This window comes from Symphalangus syndactylus, chromosome 3 (genome assembly GCF_028878055.3).
Source record: "Symphalangus syndactylus isolate Jambi chromosome 3, NHGRI_mSymSyn1-v2.1_pri, whole genome shotgun sequence".
Classification (NCBI taxonomy): Eukaryota; Metazoa; Chordata; class Mammalia; order Primates; family Hylobatidae; genus Symphalangus; species Symphalangus syndactylus.
The window spans coordinates 593,643-613,032 of NC_072425.2; positions in this window are offsets into that span (position 1 = coordinate 593,643).

A 19,390-nucleotide genomic window follows, 5' to 3' on the forward strand; every position below is an offset into this window, starting at 1 on the left:
AGAGTGTTCAGATCTGCTCAATCAAAAGTATGGTTTAACTCTGTTAGCTGAATGCACAGATCAGAAAGAAGTTTCACAGAATGATTCTGTGTAGTTTATATTTGGAGACATTCCTTTTTCCACTATTACCCTCTTAGCGCTCCGAATCTCCACTTGCATTTTCTACAGAAAGAGTGTTTCAGAACGGCTCAATCAAAACTAAGGTTCAACACTTTTAGTTGAACAAACCGAACAGAAAGAAGTTTCACACAATTCTTCTGTGTAGTTTTTATTTGTAGACATTCTTTTTCCCAATATAGGCCTCTTAGCGCTCAGAATGTCCAATTGCAGTTTCTACAGAAAGAGTGTTTCAGAACGGCTCAATCAAAAGTAAGGTTCAACTCTGTTAGTTGAATGCACAGAACAGAAAGAAGTTTCATACAATGCTTCTGTGTAGTTTATATTTGAACATATTCTTTTTTCCACTATTACCCACTTAGCGCTACGAATGTCCAGTTGCATTTTCTACAGACAGAGTGTTTCAAAACTGCTCAATCGAAAGTATGGTTTAACTCTGTTAGCTGAATGCTCAGATCAGAAAGAAGTTTCACAGAATGCTTCTGTGTAGTTTATATTTGAATATATTCCTTTTTCCACTACTAAGCTCTTAGCGCTCCAAATGTCCAGTTGCATTTTCTACAGAAAGAGTGTTCAGATCTGCTCAATCAAAAGTATGGTTTAACTCTGTTAGCTGAATGCACAGATCAGAAAGAAGTTTCACCGAATGATTCTGTGTAGTTTATATTTGAAGACATTCCTTTTTCCACTGTTACCCTCTTAGCGCTCCGAATCTCCACTTGCATTTTCTACAAAAAGAGTGTTTCATAACTGCTCAATCAAAAATATGTTTTATATCTGTTAACTGAATTTACAGATCAGAAATATGTTTCACAGAATGCATCTGTGTAGTTTTTATTTGAAGATATTCTTTTTCCCAATGTAGGCCTCTTAGCGCTTAGCATGTCCAATTGCAGTTACTACAGAAAGAGTGTTTCAGAACGGCTCAATCAAAAGTAAGGTTCAACTCTGTTAGTTGAATGCACAGAACAGAAAGAATTTTCACAGAATGCTACTGTGTAGTTTATATTTGAATATATTCCTTTTTCCACTCTTACCCTCTTAGCGCTCCGAATGTCCACTTGCATTTTCTACAGAAAGAGTGTTCAGAACTGCGCAATCAAAAGTATGGTTTAACTCTGTTAGCTTAATGAACATATCAGAAATAAGTTTCACACAATGCTTCGGTGTAGTTTTTATTTGAAGATATTATTTTTCCCAATAGAGGCCTCTTAGCGCTCAGAATGTCCAATTGCAGTTTCTACAGAAAGAGTGTTTCAGAAAGGCTCAATCAAATGTAAGGTTCAACTCTGTTAGTTGAATGCACAGAACAGAAAGAAGTTTCATACAATGCTTCTGTGTAGTTTATATTTGAACATATTCTTTTTTCCACGATTACCCACTTAGCGCTACGAATGTCCAGTTGCATTTTCTACAGACAGAGTGTTTCAAAACTGCTCAATCAAAAGTATGGTTTAACTCTGTTAGCTGAATGCTCAGATCAGAAAGAAGTTTCACAGAATGCTTCTGTGTAGTTTATATTTGAATATATTCCTTTTTCCACTACTACTCTCTTAGCGCTCCAAATGTCCAGTTGCATTTTCTACAGAAAGAGTGTTCAGATCTGCTCAATCAAAAGTATGGTTTAACTCTGTTAGCTGAATGCACAGATCAGAAAGAAGTTTCACAGAATGATTCTGTGTAGTTTATATTTGGAGACATTCCTTTTTCCACTATTACCCTCTTAGCGCTCCGAATCTCCACTTGCATTTTCTACAGAAAGAGTGTGTCAGAACGGCTCAATCAAAACTAAGGTTCAACTCTTTTAGTTGAACAAACAGAACAGAAAGAAGTTTCACACAATTCTTCTGTGTAGTTTTTATTTGTAGACATTCTTTTTCCCAATATAGGCCTCTTAGCGCTCAGAATGTCCAATTGCAGTTTCTACAGAAAGAGTGTTTCAGAACGGCTCAATCAAAAGTAAGGTTCAACTCTGTTAGTTGAATGCACAGAACAGAAAGAAGTTTCATACAATGCTTCTGTGTAGTTTATATTTGAACATATTCTTTTTTCCACTATTACCCACTTAGCGCTACGAATGTCCAGTTGCATTTTCTACAGACAGAGTGTTTCAAAACTGCTCAATCAAAAGTATGGTTTAACTCTGATAGCTGAATGCTCAGATCAGAAAGAAGTTTCACAGAATGCTTCTGTGTAGTTTATATTTGAATATATTCCTTTTTCCACTACTACGCTCTTAGCGCTCCAAATGTCCAGTTGCATTTTCTACAGAAAGAGTGTTCAGATCTGCTCAATCAAAAGTATGGTTTAACTCTGTTAGCTGAATGCACAGATCAGAAAGAAGTTTCACCGAATGATTCTGTGTAGTTTATATTTGAAGACATTCCTTTTTCCACTGTTACCCTCTTAGCGCTCCGAATCTCCACTTGCATTTTCTACAAAAAGAGTGTTTCATAACTGCTCAATCAAAAATATGTTTTATCTCTGTTAACTGAATTTACAGATCAGAAATAAGTTTCACAGAATGCATCTGTGTAGTTTTTATTTGAAGATATTCTTTTTCCCAATGTAGGCCTCTTAGCGCTTAGCATGTCCAATTGCAGTTACTACAGAAAGAGTGTTTCAGAACGGCTCAATCAAAAGTAAGGTTCAACTCTGTTAGTTGAATGCACAGAACAGAAAGTATTTTCACAGAATGCTACTGTGTAGTTTATATTTGAATATATTCCTTTTTCCACTATTACCCTCTTAGCGCTCCGAATGTCCACTTGCATTTTCTACAGAAAGAGTGTTCAGAACTGCGCAATCAAAAGTATGGTTTAACTCTGTTAGCTTAATGAACATATCAGAAATAAGTTTCACACAATGCTTCTGTGTAGTTTTTATTTGAAGATATTATTTTTCCCAATAGAGGCCTCTTAGCGCTCAGAATGTCCAATTGCAGTTTCTACAGAAAGAGTGTTTCAGAAAGGCTCAATCAATAGTAAGGTTCAACTCTGTTAGTTGAATGCACAGAACAGAAAGAAGTTTCATACAATGCTTCTGTGTAGTTTATATTTGAACATATTCTTTTTTCCACTATTACCCACTTAGCGCTACGAATGTCCAGTTGCATTTTCTACAGACAGAGTGTTTCAAAACTGCTCAATCAAAAGTATGGTTTAACTCTGTTAGCTGAATGCTCAGATCAGAAAGAAGTTTCACAGAATGCTTCTGTGTAGTTTATATTTGAATATATTCCTTTTTCCACTACTACTCTCTTAGCGCTCCAAATGTCCAGTTGCATTTTCTACAGAAAGAGTGTTCAGATCTGCTCAATCAAAAGTATGGTTTAACTCTGTTAGCTGAATGCACAGATCAGAAGGATGTTTCACAGAATGATTCTGTGTAGTTTATATTTGAAGACATTCCTTTTTCCACTATTACCCTCTTAGCGCTCCGAATCTCCACTTGCATTTTCTACAGAAAGAGTGTTTCATAACTGCTCAATCAAAAATATGTTTTATATCTGTTAACTGAATTTACAGATCAGAAATATGTTTCACAGAATGCATCTGTGTAGTTTTTATTTGAAGATATTCTTTTTCCCAATGTAGGCCTCTTAGCGCTTAGCATGTCCAGTTGCATTTTCAACAGAAAGAGTGTTCAGATCTGCTCAATCAAAAGTATGGTTTAACTCTGTTAGCTGAATGCACAGATCAGAAAGAAGTTTCACCGAATGATTCTGTGTAGTTTATATTTGAAGACATTCCTTTTTCCACTATTACCCTCTTAGCGCTCCGAATGTCCACTTGCATTTTCTACAGAAAGAGTGTTCAGAACTGCGCAATCAAAAGTATGGTTTAACTCTGTTAGCTTAATGAACATATCAGAAATAAGTTTCACACAATGCTTCTGTGTAGTTTTTATTTGAAGATATTATTTTTCCCAATAGAGGCCTCATAGCGCTCAGAATGTCCAATTGCACTTTCTACAGAAAGAGTGTTTCAGAAAGGCTCAATCAAAAGTAAGGTTCAACTCTGTTAGTTGAATGCACAGAACAGAAAGAAGTTTCATACAATGCTTCTGTGTAGTTTATATTTGAACATATTCTTTTTTCCACTATTACCCACTTAGCGCTACGAATGTCCAGTTGCATTTTCTACAGACAGAGTGTTTCAAAACTGCTCAATCAAAAGTATGGTTTAACTCTGTTAGCTGAATGCTCAGATCAGAAAGAAGTTTCACAGAATGCTTCTGTGTAGTTTATATTTGAATATATTCCTTTTTCCACTACTACTCTCTTAGCGCTCCAAATGTCCAGTTGCATTTTCTACAGAAAGAGTGTTCAGATCTGCTCAATCAAAAGTATGGTTTAACTCTGCTAGCTGAATGCACAGATCAGAAAGAAGTTTCACAGAATGATTCTGTGTAGTTTATATTTGGAGACATTCCTTTTTCCACTATTACCCTCTTAGCGCTCCGAATCTCCACTTGCATTTTCTACAGAAAGAGTGTTTCAGAACGGCTCAATCAAAACTAAGGTTCAACTCTTTTAGTTGAACAAACAGAACAGAAAGAAGTTTCACACAATTCTTCTGTGTAGTTTTTATTTGTAGACATTCTTTTTCCCAATATAGGCCTCTTAGCGCTCAGAATGTCCAATTGCAGTTTCTACAGAAAGAGTGTTTGAGAACGGCTCAATCAAAAGTAAGGTTCAACTCTGTTAGTTGAATGCACAGAACAGAAAGAAGTTTCATACAATGCTTCTGTGTAGTTTATATTTGAACATATACTTTTTTCCACTATTACCAACTTAGCGCTACGAATGTCCAGTTGCATTTTCTACAGACAGAGTGTTTCAAAACTGTTCAATCAATGTATGGTTTAACTCTGTTAGCTGAATGCTCAGATCAGAAAGAAGTTTCACAGAATGCTTCTGTGTAGTTTATATTTGAATATATTCCTTTTTCCACTACTACGCTCTTAGCGCTCCAAATGTCCAGTTGCATTTTCAACAGAAAGAGTGTTCAGATCTGCTCAATCAAAAGTATGGTTTAACTCTGTTAGCTGAATGCACAGATCAGAAAGAAGTTTCACCGAATGATTCTGTGTAGTTTATATTTGAAGACATTCCTTTTTCCACTATTACCCTCTTAGCGCTCCGAATCTCCACTTGCATTTTCTACAGAAAAAGTGTTTCAGAACTGCTGAATCAAAACTAAGGTTCAACTCTTTTAGTTGAACAAACAGAACAGAAAGAAGTTTCACACAATTCTTCTGTGTAGTTTTTATTTGTAGACATTCTTTTTCCCAATATAGGCCTCTTAGCGCTCAGAATGTCCAATTGCAGTTTCTACAGAAAGAGTGTTTCAGAACGGCTCAATGAAAAGTAAGGTTCAACTCTGCTAGTTGAATGCACAGAACAGAAAGAAGTTTCATACAATGCTTCTGTGTAGTTTATATTTGAACATATTCTTTTTTCCACTATTACCCACTTAGCGCTACGAATGTCCAGTTGCATTTTCTACAGACAGAGTGTTTCAAAACTGCTCAATCAAAAGTATGGTTTAACTCTGTTAGCTGAATGCTCAGATCAGAAAGAAGTTTCACAGAATGCTTCTGTGTAGTTTATATTTGAATATATTCCTTTTTCCACTACTACGCTCTTAGCGCTCCAAATGTCCAGTTGCATTTTCTACAGAAAGAGTGTTGAGATCTGCTCAATCAAAAGTATGGTTTAACTCTGTTAGCTGAATGCACAGATCAGAAAGAAGTTTCACAGAATGATTCTGTGTAGTTTATATTTGAAGACATTCCTTTTTCCACTATTACCCTCTTAGCGCTCCGAATCTCCACTTGCATTTTCTACAGAAAGAGTGTTTCAGAACGGCTCAATCAAAACTAAGGTTCAACTCTTTTAGTTGAACAAACAGAACAGAAAGAAGTTTCACACAATTCTTCTGTGTAGTTTTTATTTGTAGACATTCTTTTTCCCAATATAGGCCTCTTAGCGCTCAGAATGTCCAATTGCAGTTTCTACAGAAAGAGTGTTTCAGAACGGCTCAATCAAAAGTAAGGTTCAACTCTGTTAGTTGAATGCACAGAACAGAAAGAAGTTTCATACAATGCTTCTGTGTAGTTTATATTTGAACATATTCTTTTTTCCACTATTACCCACTTAGCGCTACGAATGTCCAGTTGCATTTTCTACAGACAGAGTGTTTCAAAACTGTTCAATCAATGTATGTTTTAACTCTGTTAGCTGAATGCTCAGATCAGAAAGAAGTTTCACAGAATGCTTCTGTGTAGTTTATATTTGAATATATTCCTTTTTCCACTACTACGCTCTTAGCGCTCCAAATGTCCAGTTGCATTTTCAACAGAAAGAGTGTTCGGATCTGCTCAATCAAAAGTATGGTTTAACTCTGTTAGCTGAATGCACAGATCAGAAAGAAGTTTCACCGAATGATTCTGTGTAGTTTATATTTGAAGACATTCCTTTTTCCACTATTACCCTCTTAGCGCTCCGAATCTCCACTTGCATTTTCTACAGAAAGAGTGTTTCAGAACGGCTCAATCAAAACTAAGGTTCAACTCTTTTAGTTGAACAAACAGAACAGAAAGAAGTTTCACACAATTCTTCTGTGTAGTTTTTATTTGTAGACATTTTTTTCCCAATATAGGCCTCTTAGCGCTCAGAATGTCCAATTGCAGTTTCTACAGAAAGAGTGTTTCAGAACGCCTCAATCAAAAGTAAGGTTCAACTCTGTTAGTTGAATGCACAGAACAGAAAGAAGTTTCATACAATGCTTCTGTGTAGTTTATATTTGAACATATTCTTTTTTCCACTATTACCCACTTAGCGCTACGAATGTCCAGTTGCATTTTCTACAGACAGAGTGTTTCAAAACTGCTCAATCAAAAGTATGGTTTAACTCTGTTAGCTGAATGCTCAGATCAGAAAGAAGTTTCACAGAATGCTTCTGTGTAATTTATATTTGAATATATTCCTTTTTCCACTACTACGCTCTTAGCGCTCCAAATGTCCAGTTGCATTTTCTACAGAAAGAGTGTTCAGATCTGCTCAATCAAAAGTATGGTTTAACTCTGTTAGCTGAATGCACAAATCAGAAAGAAGTTTCACCGAATGATTCTGTGTAGTTTATATTTGAAGACATTCCTTTTTCCACTGTTACCCTCTTAGCGCTCCGAATCTCCACTTGCATTTTCTACAAAAAGAGTGTTTCATAACTGCTCAATCAAAAATATGTTTTATATCTGTTAACTAAATTTACAGATCAGAAATAAGTTTCACAGAATGCATCTGTGTAGTTTTTATTTGAAGATATTCTTTTTCCCAATGTAGGCCTCTTAGCGCTTAGCATGTCCAATTGCAGTTACTACAGAAAGAGTGTTTCAGAACGGCTCAATCAATACTAAGGTTCAACTCTGTTAGTTGAATGCACAGAACAGAAAGAATTTTCACAGAATGCTACTGTGTAGTTTATATTTTAATATATTCCTTTTTCCACTATTACCCTCTTAGCGCTCCGAATGTCTACTTGCATTTTCTACAGAAAGAGTGTTCAGAACTGCGCAATCAAAAGTATGGTTTAACTCTGTTAGCTTAATGAACATATCAGAAATAAGTTTCACACAATGCTTCTGTGTAGTTTTTATTTGAAGATATTATTTTTCCCAATAGAGGCCTCTTAGCGCTCAGAATGTCCAATTGCAGTTTCTACAGAAAGAGTGTTTCAGAAAGGCTCAATCAAACGTAAGGTTCAACTATGTTAGTTGAATGCACAGAACAGAAAGAAGTTTCATACAATGCTTCTGTGTAGTTTATATTTGAACATATTATTTTTTCCACTATTACTCACTTAGCGCTACGAATGTCCAGTTGCATTTTCTACAGACAGAGTGTTTCAAAACTGCTCAATCAAAAGTATGGTTTAACTCTGTTACCTGAATGCTCAGATCAGAAAGAAGTTTCACAGAATGCTTCTGTGTAGTTTATATTTGAATATATTCCTTTTTCCACTACTACTCTCTTAGCGCTCCAAATGTCCAGTTGCATTTTCTACAGAAAGAGTGTTCAGATCTGCTCAATCAAAAGTATGGTTTAACTCTGTTAGCTGAATGCACAGATCAGAAAGAAGTTTCACAGAATGATTCTGTGTAGTTTACATTTGAAGACATTCCTTTTTCCACTATTACCCTCTTTGCGCTCCGAATCTCCACTTGCATTTTCTACAGAAACAGTGTTTCAGAACGGCTCAATCAAAACTAAGGTTCAACTCTTTTAGTTGAACAAACTGAACAGAAAGAAGTTTCACACAATTCTTCTGTGTAGTTTTTATTTGTAGACATTCTTTTTCCCAATATAGGCCTCTTAGCGCTCAGAATGTCCAATTGCAGTTTCTACAGAAAGAGTGTTTCAGGACGGCTCAATCAAAAGTAAGGTTCAACTCTGTTAGTTGAATGCACAGAACAGAAAGAAGTTTCATACAATGCTTCTGTGTAGTTTATATTTGAACATATTCTTTTTTCCACTATTACCCACTTAGCGCTACGAATGTCCAGTTGCATTTTCTACAGACAGAGTGTTTCAAAACTGCTCAATCAAAAGTGTGGTTTAACTCTGTTAGCTGAATGCTCAGATCAGAAAGAAGTTTCACAGAATGCTTCTGTGTAGTTTATATTTGAATATATTCCTTTTTCCACTACTACGCTCTTAGCGCTCCAAATGTCCAGTTGCATTTTCAACAGAAAGAGTGTTCAGACCTGCTCAATCAAAAGTATGGTTTAACACTGTTAGCTGAATGCACAGATCAGAAAGAAGTTTCACCGAATGATTCTGTGTAGTTTATATTTGAAGACATTACTTTTTCCACTATTACCCTCTTAGCGCTCCGCATCTCCACTTGCATTTTCTACAAAAAGAGTGTTTCATAACTGCTCAATCAAAAATATGTTTTATCTCTGTTAACTGAAATTACACATCAGAAATAAGTTTCACAGAATGCATCTGTGTAGTTTTTATTTGAAGATATTCTTTTTCCCAATGTAGGCCTCTTAGCGCTTAGCATGTCCAATTGCAGTTTCTACAGAAAGAGTGTTTCAGAACGGCTCAATCAAAAGTAAGGTTCAACTCTGTTAGTTGAATGCACAGAACAGAAAGAATTTTCACAGAATGCTTCTGTGTAGTTTATATTTGAATATATTCCTTTTTCCACTATTACCCTCTTAGCGCTCTGAATGTCCACTTGCATTTTCTACAGAAAGAGTGTTCAGAACTGCGCAATCAAAAGTATGGTTTAACTCTGTTAGCTTAATGAACATATCAGAAATAAGTTTCACACAATGCTTCTGTGTAGTTTTTATTTGAAGATATTATTTTTCCCAATAGAGTCCTCTTAGCGCTCAGAATGTCCAATTGCAGTTTCTACAGAAAGAGTGTTTCAGAAAGGCTCAATCAAAAATAAGGTTCAACTCTGTTAGTTGAATGCACAGAACAGAAAGAAGTTTCATACAATGCTTCTGTGTAGTTTATATTTGAACATATTCTTTTTTCCACTATTACCCACTTAGCGCTACGAATGTCCAGTTGCATTTTCTACAGACAGAGTGTTTCAAAGCTGCTCAATCAAAAGTATGGTTTAACTCTGTTAGCTGAATGCTCAGATCAGAAAGAAGTTTCACAGAATGCTTCTGTGTAGTTTATATTTGAATATATTCCTTTTTCCACTACTACGCTCTTAGCGCTCCAAATGTCCAGTTGCATTTTCTACAGAAAGAGTGTTCAGATCTGCTCAATCAAAAGTATGGTTTAACTCTGTTAGCTGAATGCACAGATCAGAAAGAAGTTTCACAGAATGATTCTGTATAGTTTATATTTGGAGACATTCCTTTTTCCACTATTACCCTCTTAGCGCTCCGAATCTCCACTTGCATTTTCTACAGAAAGAGTGTTTCAGAACGGCTCAATCAAAACTAAAGTTCAACTCTTTTAGTTGAACAAACAGAACAGAAAGAAGTTTCACACAATTCTTCTGTGTAGTTTTTATTTGTAGACATTCTTTTTCCCAATATAGGCCTCTTAGCGCTCAGAATGTCCAATTGCAGTTTCTACAGAAAGAGTGTTTCAGAACGGCTCAATCAAAAGTAAGGTTCAACTCTGTTAGTTGAATGCACAGAACAGAAAGAAGTTTCATACAATGCTTCTGTGTAGTTTATATTTGAACATATTCTTTTTTCCACTATTACCCACTTAGCGCTACGAATGTCCAGTTGCATTTTCTACAGACAGAGTGTTTCAAAACTGCTCAATCAAAAGTATGGTTTAACTCTGTTAGCTGAATGCTCAGATCAGAAAGAAGTTTCACAGAATGCTTCTGTGTAATTTATATTTGAATATATTCCTTTTTCCACTACTACGCTCTTAGCGCTCCAAATGTCCAGTTGCATTTTCTACAGAAAGGGTGTTCAGATCTGCTCAATCAAAAGTATGGTTTAACTCTGTTAGCTGAATGCACAGATCAGAAAGAAATTTCACCGAATGATTCTGTGTAGTTTATATTTGAAGACATTCCTTTTTCCACTGTTACCCTCTTAGCGCTCCGAATCTCCACTTGCATTTTCTACAAAAAGAGTGTTTCATAACTGCTCAATCAAAAATATGTTTTATATCTGTTAACTGAATTTACAGATCAGAAATAAGTTTCACAGAATGCATCTGTGTAGTTTTTATTTGAAGATATTCTTTTTCCCAATGTAGGCCTCTTAGCGCTTAGCATGTCCAATTGCAGTTACTACAGAAAGAGTGTTTCAGAACGGCTCAATCAAAAGTAAGGTTCAACTCTGTTAGTTGAATGCACAGAACAGAAAGAATTTTCACAGAATGCTACTGTGTAGTTTATATTTGAATATATTCCTTTTTCCACTATTACCCTCTTAGCGCTCCGAATGTCCACTTGCATTTTCTACAGAAAGAGTGTTCAGAACTGCGCAATCAAAAGTATGGTTTAACTCTGTTAGCTTAATGAACATATCAGAAATAAGTTTCACACAATGCTTCTGTGTAGTTTTTATTTGAAGATATTATTTTTCCCAATAGAGGCCTCTTAGCGCTCAGAATGTCCAATTGCAGTTTCTACAGAAAGAGTGTTTCAGAAAGGCTCAATCAAATGTAAGGTTCGACTATGTTAGTTGAATGCACAGAACAGAAAGAAGTTTCATACAATGCTTCTGTGTAGTTTATATTTGAACATATTCTTTTTTCCACTATTACTCACTTAGCGCTACGAATGTCCAGTTGCATTTTCTACAGACAGTGTTTCAAAACTGCTCAATCAAAAGTAAGGTTTAACTCTGTTAGCTGAATGCTCAGATCAGAAAGAAGTTTCACAGAATGCTTCTGTGTAGTTTATATTTGAATATATTCCTTTTTCCACTACTACTCTCTTAGCGCTCCAAATGTCCAGTTGCATTTTCTACAGAAAGAGTGTTCAGATCTGCTCAATCAAAAGTATGGTTTAACTCTGTTAGCTGAATGCACAGATCAGAAACAAGTTTCACAGAATGATTCTGTGTAGTTTACATTTGAAGACATTCCTTTTTCCACTATTACCCTCTTTGCGCTCCGAATCTCCACTTGCATTTTCTACAGAAAGAGTGTTTCAGAACGGCTCAATCAAAACTAAGGTTCAACTCTTTTAGTTGAACAAACTGAACAGAAAGAAGTTTCACACAATTCTTCTGTGTAGTTTTTATTTGTAGACATTCTTTTTCCCAATATAGGCCTCTTAGCGCTCAGAATGTCCAATTGCAGTTTCTACAGAAAGAGTGTTTCAGGAGGGCTCAATCAAAAGTAAGGTTCAACTCTGTTAGTTGAATGCACAGAACAGAAAGAAGTTTCATACAATGCTTCTGTGTAGTTTATATTTGAACATATTCTTTTTTCCACTATTACCCACTTAGCGCTACGAATGTCCAGTTGCATTTTCTACAGACAGAGTGTTTCAAAACTGCTCAATCAAAAGTATGGTTTAACTCTGTTAGCTGAATGCTCAGATCAGAAAGAAGTTTCACAGAATGCTTCTGTGTAGTTTATATTTGAATATATTCCTTTTTCCACTACTACGCTCTTAGCGCTCCAAATGTCCAGTTGCATTTTCAACAGAAAGAGTGTTCAGATCTGCTCAATGAAAAGTATGGTTTAACACTGTTAGCTGAATGCACAGATCAGAAAGAAGTTTCACCGAATGATTCTGTGTAGTTTATATTTGAAGACATTCCTTTTTCCACTATTACCCTCTTAGCGCTCCGCATCTCCACTTGCATTTTCTACAAAAAGAGTGTTTCATAACTGCTCAATCAAAAATATGTTTTATCTCTGTTAACTGAATTTACAGATCAGAATTATGTTTCACAGAATGCATCTGTGTAGCTTTTATTTGAAGATATTCTTTTTCCCAATATAGGCCTCTTAGCGCTTAGCATGTCCAATTGCAGTTACTAAAGAAAGAGTGTTTCAGAACGGCTCAATCAAAAGTAAGGTTCAACTCTGTTAGTTGAATGCACAGAACAGAAAGAATTTTCACAGAATGCTACTGTGTAGTTTATATTTGAATATATTCCTTTTTCCACTATTACCCTCTTAGCGCTCCGAATGTCCACTTGCATTTTCTACAGAAAGAGTGTTCAGAACTGCGCAATCAAAAGTATGGTTTAATTCTGTTAACTTAATGAACATATCAGAAATAAGTTTCACACAATGCTTCTGTGTAGTTTTTATTTGAAGATATTATTTTTCCCAATAGAGGCCTCTTAGCGTTCAGAATGTCCAATTGCAGTTTCTACAGAAAGAGTGTTTCAGAAAGGCTCAATCAAAAGTAAGGTTCAACTCTGTTAGTTGAATGCACAGAACAGAAAGAAGTTTCATACAATGCTTCTGTGTAGTTTATATTTGAACATATTCTTTTTTCCACTATTACTCACTTAGCGCTACGAATGTCCAGTTGCATTTTCTACAGAGAGTGTTTCAAAACAGCTCAATCAAAAGTATGGTTTAACTCTGTTAGCTGAATGCTCAGATCAGAAAGAAGTTTCACAGAATGCTTCTGTGTAGTTTATATTTGAATATATTCCTTTTTCCACTACTACTCTCTTAGCGCTCCAAATGTCCAGTTGCATTTTCTACAGAAAGAGTGTTCAGATCTGCTCAATCAAAAGTATGGTTTAACTCTGTTAGCTGAATGCACAGATCAGAAACAAGTTTCACAGAATGATTCTGTGTAGTTTACATTTGAAGACATTCCTTTTTCCACTATTACCCTCTTTGCGCTCCGAATCTCCACTTGCATTTTCTACAGAAAGAGTGTTTCAGAACGGCTCAATCAAAACTAAGGTTCAACTCTTTTAGTTGAACAAACTGAACAGAAAGAAGTTTCACACAATTCTTCTGTGTAGTTTTTATTTGTAGACATTCTTTTTCCCAATATAGGCCTCTTAGCGCTCAGAATGTCCAAATGCAGTTTCTACAGAAAGAGTGTTTCAGGACGGCTCAATCAAAAGTAAGGTTCAACTCTGTTAGTTGAATGCACAGAACAGAAAGAAGTTTCATACAATGCTTCTGTGTAGTTTATATTTGAACATATTCTTTTTTCCACTATTACCCACTTAGCGCTACGAATGTCCAGTTGCATTTTGTACAGACAGAGTGTTTCAAAACTGCTCAATCAAAAGTATGGTTTAACTCTGTTAGCTGAATGCTCAGATCAGAAAGAAGTTTCACAGAATGCTTCTGTGTAGTTTATATTTGAATATATTCCTTTTTCCACTACTACGCTCTTAGCGCTCCAAATGTCCAGTTGCATTTTCAACAGAAAGAGTGTTCAGATCTGCTCAATCAAAAGTATGGTTTAACACTGTTAGCTGAATGCACAGATCAGAAAGAAGTTTCACCGAATGATTCTGTGTAGTTTATATTTGAAGACATTCCTTTTTCCACTATTACCCTCTTAGCGCTCCGCATCTCCACTTGCATTTTCTACAAAAAGAGTGTTTCATAACTGCTCAATCAAAAATATGTTTTATCTCTGTTAACTGAAATTACACATCAGAAATAAGTTTCACAGAATGCATCTGTGTAGTTTTTATTTGAAGATATTCTTTTTCCCAATGTAGGCCTCTTAGCGCTTAGCATGTCCAATTGCAGTTTCTACAGAAAGAGTGTTTCAGAACGGCTCAATCAAAAGTAAGGTTCAACTCTGTTAGTTGAATGCACAGAACAGAAAGAATTTTCACAGAATGCTTCTGTGTAGTTTATATTTGAATATATTCCTTTTTCCACTATTACCCTCTTAGCGCTCCGAATGTCCACTTGCATTTTCTACAGAAAGAGTGTTCAGAACTGCGCAATCAAAAGTATGGTTTAACTCTGTTAGCTTAATGAACATATCAGAAATAAGTTTCACACAATGCTTCTGTGTAGTTTTTATTTGAAGATATTATTTTTCCCAATAGAGGCCTCTTAGCGCTCAGAATGTCCAATTGCAGTTTCTACAGAAAGAGTGTTTCAGAAAGGCTCAATCAAAAGTAAGGTTCAACTCTGTTAGTTGAATGCACAGAACAGAAAGAAGTTTCATACAATGCTTCTGTGTAGTTTATATTTGAACATATTCTTTTTTCCACTATTTCCCACTTAGCGCTACGAATGTCCAGTTGCATTTTCTACAGACAGAGTGTTTCAAAGCTGCTCAATCAAAAGTATGGTTTAACTCTGTTAGCTGAATGCTCAGATCAGAAAGAAGTTTCACAGAATGCTTCTGTGTAGTTTATATTTGAATATATTCCTTTTTCCACTACTACGCTCTTAGCGCTCCAAATGTCCAGTTGCATTTTCTACAGAAAGAGTGTTCAGATCTGCTCAATCAAAAGTATGGTTTAACTCTGTTAGCTGAATGCACAGATCAGAAAGAAGTTTCACAGAATGATTCTGTATAGTTTATATTTGGAGACATTCCTTTTTCCACTATTACCCTCTTAGCGCTCCGAATCTCCACTTGCATTTTCTACAGAAAGAGTGTTTCAGAACGGCTCAATCAAAACTAAAGTTCAACTCTTTTAGTTGAACAAACAGAACAGAAAGAAGTTTCACACAATTCTTCTGTGTAGTTTTTATTTGTAGACATTCTTTTTCCCAATATAGGCCTCTTAGCGCTCAGAATGTCCAATTGCAGTTTCTACAGAAAGAGTGTTTCAGAACGGCTCAATCAAAAGTAAGGTTCAACTCTGTTAGTTGAATGCACAGAACAGAAAGAAGTTTCATACAATGCTTCTGTGTAGTTTATATTTGAACATATTCTTTTTTCCACTATTACCCACTTAGCGCTACGAATGTCCAGTTGCATTTTCTACAGACAGAGTGTTTCAAAACTGCTCAATCAAAAGTATGGTTTAAATCTGTTAGCTGTATGCTCAGATCAGAAAGAAGTTTCACAGAATGCTTCTGTGTAGTTTATATTTGAATATATTCCTTTTTCCACTACTACGCTCTTAGCGCTCCAAATGTCCAGTTGCATTTTCAACAGAAAGAGTGTTCAGATCTGCTCAATCAAAAGTAAGGTTTAACTCTGTTAGCTGAATGCACAGATCAGAAAGAAGTTTCACCGAATGATTCTGTGTAGTTTATATTTGAAGACATTCCTTTTTCCACTATTACCCTCTTAGCGCTCCGATTCTCCACTTGCATTTTCTACAAAAAGAGTGTTTCATAACTGCTCAATCAAAAATATGTTTTATCTCTGTTAACTGAATTTACAGATCAGAATTATGTTTCACAGAATGCATCTGTGTAGTTTTTATTTGAAGATATTCTTTTTCCCAATGTAGGCCTCTTAGCGCTTAGCATGTCCAATTGCAGTATCTGCAGAAAGAGTGTTTCAGAACGGCTCAATCAAAAGTAAGGTTCAACTCTGTTAGTTGAATGCACAGAACAGAAAGAATTTTCACAGAATGCTACTGTGTAGTTTATATTTGAATATATTCCTTTTTCCACTATTACCCTCTTAGCGCTCCGAATGTCCACTTGCATTTTCTACAGAAAGAGTGTTCAGAACTGCGCAATCAAAAGTATGGTTTAACTCTGTTAGCTTAATGAACATATCAGAAATAAGTTTCACACAATGCTTCTGTGTAGTTTTTATTTGAAGATATTATTTTTCCCAATAGAGGCCTCTTAGCGCACAGAATGTCCAATTGCAGTTTCTACAGAAAGAGTGTTTCAGAAAGGCTCAATCAGAAGTAAGGTTCAACTCTGTTAGTTGAATGCACAGAACAGAAAGAAGTTTCATACAATGCTTCTGTGTAGTTTATATTTGAACATATTCTTTTTTCCACTATTACCCACTTAGCGCTACGAATGTCCAGTTGCATTTTCTACAGACAGAGTGTTTCAAAACTGCTCAATCAAAAGTATGGTTTAATTCTGTTAGCTGAATGCTCAGATCAGAAAGAAGTTTCACAGAATGCTTCTGTGTAGTTTATATTTGAATATATTCCTTTTTCCACTACTACGCTCTTAGCGCTCCAAATGTCCAGTTGCATTTTCTACAGAAAGAGTGTTCAGATCTGCTCAATCAAAAGTATGGTTTAACTCTGTTAGCTGAATGCACAGATCAGAAAGAAGTTTCACCGAATGATTCTGTGTAGTTTATATTTGAAGACATTCCTTTTTCCACTGTTATCCTCTTAGCGCTCCGAATCTCCACTTGCATTTTCTACAAAAAGAGTGTTTCATAACTGCTCAATCAAAAATATGTTTTATATCTGTTAACTGAATTTACAGATCAGAAATAAGTTTCACAGAATGCATCTGTGTAGTTTTTATTTGAAGATATTCTTTTTCCCAATGTAGGCCTCTTAGCGCTTAGCATGTCCAATTGCAGTTACTAAAGAAAGAGTGTTTCAGAACGGCTCAATCAAAAGTAAGGTTCAACTCTGTTAGTTGAATGCACAGAACAGAAAGAATTTTCACAGAATGCTACTGTGTAGTTTATATTTTAATATATTCCTTTTTCCACTATTACCCTCTTAGCGCTCCGAATGTCCACTTGCATTTTCTACAGAAAGAGTGTTCAGATCTGCGCAATCAAAAGTATGGTTTAACTCTGTTAGCTTAATGAACATATCAGAAATAAGTTTCACACAATGCTTCTGTGTAGTTTTTATTTGAAGATATTATTTTTCCCAATAGAGGCCTCTTAGCGCTCAGAATGTCCAATTGCAGTTTCTACAGAAAGAGTGTTTCAGAAAGGCTCAATCAAATGTAAGGTTCAACTATGTTAGTTGAATGCACAGAACAGAAAGAAGTTTCATACAATGCTTCTGTGTAGTTTATATTTGAACATATTCTTTTTTCCACTATTACTCACTTAGCGCTACGAATGTCCAGTTGCATTTTCTACAGACAGTGTTTCAAAACAGCTCAATCAAAAGTATGGTTTAACTCTGTTAGCTGAATGCTCAGATCAGAAAGAAGTTTCACAGAATGCTTCTGTGTAGTTTATATTTGAATATATTCCTTTTTCCACTACTACTCTCTTAGCGCTCCAAATGTCCAGTTGCATTTTCTACAGAAAGAGTGTTCAGATCTGCTCAATCAAAAGTATGGTTTAACTCTGTTAGCTGAATGCACAGATCAGAAACAAGTTTCACAGAATGATTCTGTGTAGTTTACATTTGAAGACATTCCTTTTTCCACTATTACCCTCTTTGCGCTCCGAATCTCCACTTGCATTTTCTACAGAAAGAGTGTTTCAGAACGGCTCAATCAAAACTAAGGTTCAACTCTTTTAGTTGAACAAACTGAACAGAAAGAAGTTTCACACAATTCTTCTGTGTAGTTTTTATTTGTAGACATTCTTTTTCCCAATATAGGCCTCTTAGCGCTCAGAATGTCCAATTGCAGTTTCTACAGAAAGAGTGTTTCAGGACGGCTCAATCAAAAGTAAGGTTCAACTCTGTTAGTTGAATGCACAGAACAGAAAGAAGTTTCATACAATGCTTCTGTGTAGTTTATATTTGAACATATTCTTTTTTCCACTATTACCCACTTAGCGCTACGAATGTCCAGTTGCATTTTCTACAGACAGAGTGTTTCAAAACTGCTCAATCAAAAGTATGGTTTAACTCTGTTAGCTGTATGCTCAGATCAGAAAGAAGTTTCACAGAATGCTTCTGTGTAGTTTATATTTGAATATATTCCTTTTTCCACTACTACGCTCTTAGCGCTCCAAATGTCCAGTTGCATTTTCAACAGAAAGAGTGTTCAGATCTGCTCAATCAAAAGTATGGTTTAACTCTGTTAGCTGAATGCACAGATCAGAAAGAAGTTTCACCGAATGATTCTGTGTAGTTTATATTTGAAGACATTCCTTTTTCCACTATTACCCTCTTAGCGCTCCGATTCTCCACTTGCATTTTCTACAAAAAGAGTGTTTCATAACTGCTCAATCAAAAATATGTTTTATCTCTGTTAACTGAATTTACAGATCAGAAATAAGTTTCACAGAATGCATCTGTGTAGTTTTTATTTGAAGATATTCTTTTTCCCAATGTAGGCCTCTTAGCGCTTAGCATGTCCAATTGCAGTTTCTGCAGAAAGAGTGTTTCAGAACGGCTCAATCAAAAGTAAGGTTCAACTCTGTTAGTTGAATGCACAGAACAGAAAGAATTTTCACAGAATGCTACTGTGTAGTTTATATTTGAATATATTCCTTTTTCCACTATTACCCTCTTAGCGCTCCGAATGTCCACTTGCATTTTCTACAGAAAGAGTGTTCAGAACTGCGCAATCAAAAGTATGGTTTAACTCTGTTAGCTTAATGAACATATCAGAAATAAGTTTCACACAATGCTTCTGTGTAGTTTTTATTTGAAGATATTATTTTTCCCAATAGAGGCCTCTTAGCGCACAGAATGTCCAATTGCAGTTTCTACAGAAAGAGTGTTTCAGAAAGGCTCAATCAGAAGTAAGGTTCAACTCTGTTAGTTGAATGCACAGAACAGAAAGAAGTTTCATACAATGCTTCTGTGTAGTTTATATTTGAACATATTCTTTTTTCCACTATTACCCACTTAGCGCTACGAATGTCCAGTTGCATTTTCTACAGACAGAGTGTTTCAAAACTGCTCAATCAAAAGTATGGTTTAATTCTGTTAGCTGAATGCTCAGATCAGAAAGAAGTTTCACAGAATGCTTCTGTGTAGTTTATATTTGAATATA